This window comes from Lytechinus variegatus, chromosome 10 (genome assembly GCF_018143015.1).
Source record: "Lytechinus variegatus isolate NC3 chromosome 10, Lvar_3.0, whole genome shotgun sequence".
In the NCBI taxonomy this organism is placed as follows: Eukaryota; Metazoa; Echinodermata; class Echinoidea; order Temnopleuroida; family Toxopneustidae; genus Lytechinus; species Lytechinus variegatus.
Genome location: NC_054749.1, coordinates 29,639,218 through 29,645,795, shown reverse-complemented (window position 1 = coordinate 29,645,795; position 6,578 = coordinate 29,639,218).

Here is a 6,578-nt window from a genome sequence, read left to right as displayed (position 1 = left end):
ACAGAAAATAATTATATATGTACATCGAAATACGACAGTATATGACTAAGAAAATTTAGTAATAATGGCTCAATGTGTGTGGAATAATAGGTAATACGTGTAAGTATAGTGTGTGATCATAAAGGAAGGAAAGAAATAACTGCATGTACTCATTACCAAAAACATCTGATTGTTGTAACAATAATCTACAAAGCTGCCAATCAGTGTTATGAATATTATTGTCGTGTTAGACTGTGTGAAACACATGCTGGAGCTGTTATTTGTGATGGATGTTTGTATATCTTGCCTCATCTATTCAGAATGACAAAGAAAGAAATTGTATAACGGGATATGTGATTTATGTCTGTGTATGTTGTTAGACACAGTCAAACTGTGGATAAGATACAGTAAAAACACTAGATGCTGCCTTCTTTATGATAAATTTCATGTAATGTTTTAAGATATAACACAGGAGTAAGGACAGTTGTTCTTAAGGCACCGGATGTACTCATTACAAAGGGCTCGACATCAGTAGGTACCCAGGGTAACTGGGACCCCAAAAGTGGGTCCAAGTGCCCAAGATTGAACATCTTAAACGTAAAGTTCAATTTCTAAGGAGATTTTGGCCAATTACAGAAACAGTTGCTATTGAATGCAACTATGAAAATCACATGAAATATAGCAATTCTTTAATGAAGCAAGTTTGATTTTTTTGGTTACATTTAAATGCAACTCTTATGCAAAAGACCTCGACCCCTGACCGATTGGCTGACATTTCTGACCACTTGTTTGACAAGAGGATTTGCATGCTCCTGGCTACATACAGTGTCTCCCACAAAATTGGAAACATGTTTTCAGAACTAGATTTCACAATTATTTAAAAATGTTTTTACTATAAATTTGATACTTATGATTAATAGTGGAATCTCTTCTATATTTTGAGACCAACAGCTTAGCATGTTAGATTACAAACAATAATATTGAGGCACATCCGAAATGATTTGTGCAGAAACTCCTGTGTGAAGCTGAATCCACTCTCAGTGAGAGGAGCTTATCAAAGAATACAAAAGAAATGCAAATGAGCTAATCGTAGAAAAAGCACAGTTGTCATATCTTGAACCGATCTTGTTCAACTCTTCTGCGCAACCTGATTTTTTGACATCAAACTTTCAAACTCATCTTACTCATTAATGCATGGTATTCGTCTCCTATTGCATGATGTCAATCATAGTTTATTTGCCTTTGAAGAAAAAAAGACATGGGAATCCAAGATTCCTTTTTTTCTGGGACGCACTGTATAGCTTGGCATTGATAACATTATTCATGAAATGTACTAGATATATTTTATACCTATGCTGCTGGTAGGGATCTTGTCTGGTCCATTTCAAAGACAAAAGTTATAGTTTTCTCTTTTTAAAGACTGGTATTGGTAGTAGTAATCTTCCAAATTTAGAAATATCTTTGCCAATTTATGGTGACCTGTGCAACAACTTTGCAAGTAACAATATTTTACAGAATGATTTTTACAATCAACATCAGTTGTAAAGTCTATGGGAATCATGTACTTAAGAATGATATTTGACTGTGTTGATAGTATCAGTTTATGAAACAGGACGTAGATCTTTCAGATTTCTGCAACTTTTAAATCTGTGTACGTTTTCTCTCAGGCCTAAAGTGAACTATTTCTGATTTTATTACTTTCTTTTAGTGATATGTTATTTTGATGTGGCTACTTGATTGGAAAGAATAATGTTTATTCCATACTAACTGTACTTAGTATTAATGATTGCGCAAATAATTTACTCAGACATTGAGTTTACTTACTACCAAATTTATTTACTGGTGCTTTTAGTAGCTAACTTGCTTCACATTTTTGAAAACTCTTCCTCTGTGATGTACTGCCATCAAATATGTAGATGTCTTTTTTTTTCTTCACAATTTTTATGTGGATGAAAGTGATTGTTCATCTTATATCTTCATTTGTTTAAGCATTTTTATTTTCAATGCTATATGATCAACCTCTTTTGTAGAATAGTGTACTCTTGTAGAACTCAACCCAGGTGATGTAAATGGGTACCTGGCAGGAATTTATTCCTTGAAACGCAGCGCGCATAACAGCTGCACTGCTAAAGCCTGGGTAATTATGCTGCATATACTGTAGAGCGCTTAGAGACTTCTGACAAAGTAAGTATTAAGCGCTATATAAGCAAGTATAATTATATGAGATACATGTATTTAGTTGTGTAATCATACAGATGAAGACCTTGCAAATTTTAGTATAATGAAAATGAAATTATAGTTACTTATGACTGCCTTCCATGCTTGCCTTTATACTTACATATATTTTGCTTCTCTTAATAGTTTATTTTTTTACTCTTCAAATGCAAATTGATCCATTTTATAGAAAATTTACATTTTTTATAGTGTTATTAAGTACTATACAAAATTTTGCATACCACATATGTCCACATATGTTCATCTATGTTGATGCCCGATTATTTTTTTTTCTACTGAACTACATGATGCAGCTGGCGTCACTTATTTTGAACTTACATGTGTAAAGCCAGTATACCATGGATACTGTGAAGAGCCAAATCTCAAGACCCAGTCTACTCATAGGCCCAAATTCACAGAGGTGGTTTTGAAAACCCACAGTTGAGTCCATGGTTTATGCAGATTTCCTGTATAAATAACACTATTTTACTGCTTATTTAAAAAAAAATTCCAATGTTGATGCACGCTTTTGTCACAGTGTGCCAAATTGACGCCTGTTGCCACTATTTTTAATAAATGAATCCAGTCTTTAAACGATGGATTTATGTATAAAATAGCGTATCTAACCATGGTAACAGGCTTCAATTTGGCGCACAGTGACAAGATCATGCAACAGCACTGGACATTTTTTTATACACACGCCCGATACGCGGTATATTAAGCATAATTTATACAGGAAATCTGCATAAACCATGGATTCAACCGTGGGTTTTCAAAACCACCTTTGTGAATTTGGGCCATAGGGTTCCTGGAACTTTACCCAGGATTCAACTTTTGATTATTAAGTCTTATGATACATACCTACCAAACAAATTTAATTATTTTCAGTTAATTTTAACAACCTTCATAACACCATATTTGCCAAGAAATTGTTTTCAGTATGCTTTCGAGCATTCCTTAGTTTTTAATAATGACAGAATTAACATAATTTCAACACCAAAATTCACAATACATTTATTTTGTTTTGTGAAAGGGTATATATATATCAAGACTATCCTAATGCACATGTTCTTATGGTAAGGTTCTTGGAGCTAGTTCCACTTGAATTGAAATAGATCATGGTTACAAATACCGATAAGGTGTAACTTGATCTTATTAAAACAGTCACATACTTCATTTGAACTTTTTGCTTCTTAGGTAATCATGTACATTGTACTAATCTTTGTCACATTCGGCTTCTTTAAATAAACTTTGGGAGTGAATTGATCATATGATTATCATCAGTAATATGATGAATGATTTGAGTACACAATTCATTTGAAATTGGTTACTTCAAACCATTGTTGGATCTTCCAACTATTTGTAGATTTACCTACTTATTTTTGCAAACTGCTTATTTGTAGAATTATAAGGGGTGTGTGTAAGTTTCCAAGATAATGGACCAAACCTCTCGTAATTAATGTGGGATGTTTCGTAAAAGGTTGGTTTACGTGATAATATAACCCAATGTGATAACCAAATGGTTTTAAGTGCATGTAAGTAAAGGGTCCCTTGTAACTGAAGGAAAGTGACAATTGTCATGTAATGCATGCTCACTCATCAATGATTTGACTCAGAAATTATGCAACAATTTTTTTTCTAAATTATTTTATTTGAAGGTAAAAAAGCTATTTTGCTCTTGGGTGAAAATACTTATTTTTTTTTTTGACAAGGGAAACAAATCTTCATTTTGCAAATTTAAAATCTAGACAAACATTTGACAAATGAAAAGGTAATGGATTTTTATTAGTTGAATGAGAGTTTCTTTGTCTTTCAGCATTGATATTCAAATGAATAAAGGTATGAATAGCTATTGCATATTATCTTGCCTCATGTGTTTATGTTGTGATAACCCATTTGCTGTACCTGTATCTTCTTTTCTGAAACTATCTTACTCTCCTTCCTTTTCCATCTCTTGGGGTCCCCTCATCAAATCACCCACCTCAAACTTAAAAAGCCTGTCATCCCTCCTCTGCACATGCCCATACCAGTGTACCCCATTCTTCTTCTCCAACTGGTCCACCTATTTCAAACCCAACATCTGCATCATGTCCCCAGGGGGGGGGGCAGTCAAATGTATTGCTGTATACATGCGTGACCAGGTAATTTCCAAACACCATAAATGATTTTTTTCTGTGTGCAAAATAACCCCCTAAACAAGTTTTTCACAGGCTTTATTTACATATTTTGGTCCCTAAACAAGTTGTCGCCAAAATATGACCTCGGGGGGGAGGGAGCATTAAGCTTGGGGGAAAAACATACCTTAATCACGTTTGGCTAGTCTTTAAAAAAAAAAAATTTGGGGAAAGAAACATACCCTAAATGCATTTGACCCAGCAATTGACCAGTTTTTAAAAACCACCCTTTTTCTTTAAACTCTGTGTTTGATACCCATAACGAGTCCACGTGTGGACCGCATCCAAAACTAAAAAAAACCACCCCTTTAAATGCGTTTTTGGGTGACGCACGTGTACAGCAATATGTTGGACCCCCCCCCCCCCCGATCATGTCCTCCATCTTCCATATAACCTCATTGTACAAATTGCTCTTTACCTTGCTCAGTCTGTTTTCCAGTCCCCATCTCATCATTACTGATCTCACACAACTCTTCACCATTCCTCAAAGGAAATCTAAATCTCATCACCCTAACCTCCACCCACCCAAACCTTACTCTAGCTGTCTCGTATCCACTGCTTGCAATCCCCAGGTATGAGAACTCTTTCATTCTTTTCTACCCCAAATTTGCGTCTACCTTCTTCCCACACATGATCCATTATATTTCACCAACAATAGTTCACCCCTTCTATCCCACTCACCATTTTTTTTCCTCTCCAAGACTTGTTACTGTCATATGCTTTCTTCCATTTTCGAAATTGCCTTTATCTCTCCATTGTGCCACTCATTAAAATCAAGTAATAAGCAAATGACTTTGCCAGAACAGTATACACCTATCTCATTATGGTCATGTCAGTCACCTGGAAAACATATTCTATTTTAAAGCACAGGTTGTAAATGTTTATATTACATAGGCTATGTAGATTCGAATCAGTGATAGGTCAATACGCCATCACGTGACCATAGCTGCGAGGATCGCATTTGTTATATTTTAGGTTTTGACGTCACCTCAGGGAATATACTGCGTAGTATTTTCAATTGCGGCGTTATATCACCTAAGGTGACGTCACTCGCTGCATACAAGTTGCGCAACAAGATAGTTTATTTGATGTACGCGCTAGTGTTAAGGCGTCGATTGCATGAAGAACGCGGTTGATGTATTTTCAAAAAAAAAATCTATTATGACGTAGACGGATCAGAGATGTAGCAAGAATTTCGCTCTTGAACCAGATGATGAATGCAATTTCTGATGGCGAATCCACATATACTATATAATATAACAGATATTGCCTGGTCTATCGTTTTAATAAATAACATTTCAACTCCCCTCCGAAGCTATATTTTTCCCTCGGGATAATATTTTCCCTCAGCGCTGCGCGCTTCGGGCAAAATATATTCCCTTGGGAAAAATATAACTCCATCGGGGAGAGGAAATGTTATATTCAAACTCTAGGTAGGCAATATCTGTATAATATCAAACACTTAATAGCACAATATACATGTAAAGTCTGAACGATTTTAGCCCACAAACCAGCAAAAAATATGCGACACCACAGATTACCAGGCAAGCAATAGCATAGAATATAATTTGTACTGATCATAATTTATTCATATCAAAATATACAAAATTAACAGTGAAACAAAACATTTTGATGTAACCAGTAGAATAAAATTTCAATGGATATCAGATTCTTCAACCCAAACATATTCTTTCTTAAAGATCAAGTCCACCTCAGAAAAATGTTGATTAGAATCAATAGAGAAAAATCAGACAAGCATTATGCTGAATATTTCATCAAAATCGGATGTAAAATAAGAAAGTTATGACATTTTAAAGTTTCGCATATTTTTTCACAAAACAGTTATATGCACAATTTAGTCACATGCAAACGAGAGAATTGATGATGTCCCTCACTATTTCTTTTGTTTTTTATTGTGCAAATTATATATTATTACAATTTTTGCAGATTTGACAATGACTAACTTGACTGAACCAAAAAAATGTTAATGGTAATTCAACATGTTCAGGGAGAAAGAAAACTTTGTTTCACAGGACAATGAGAAAGTTAGAATATTTCATATAATAAAATACAAAAAAATAGTGAGTGATGTCATCAGTTCCCTCATTTGCATGCCGGCTGGGATGTGCATAATATAACTGTTTTGTGAAATTAAGCAAAACTTTAAAATGTCATAACTTTCTTATTTTACATCCGATTTTGATGAAATTT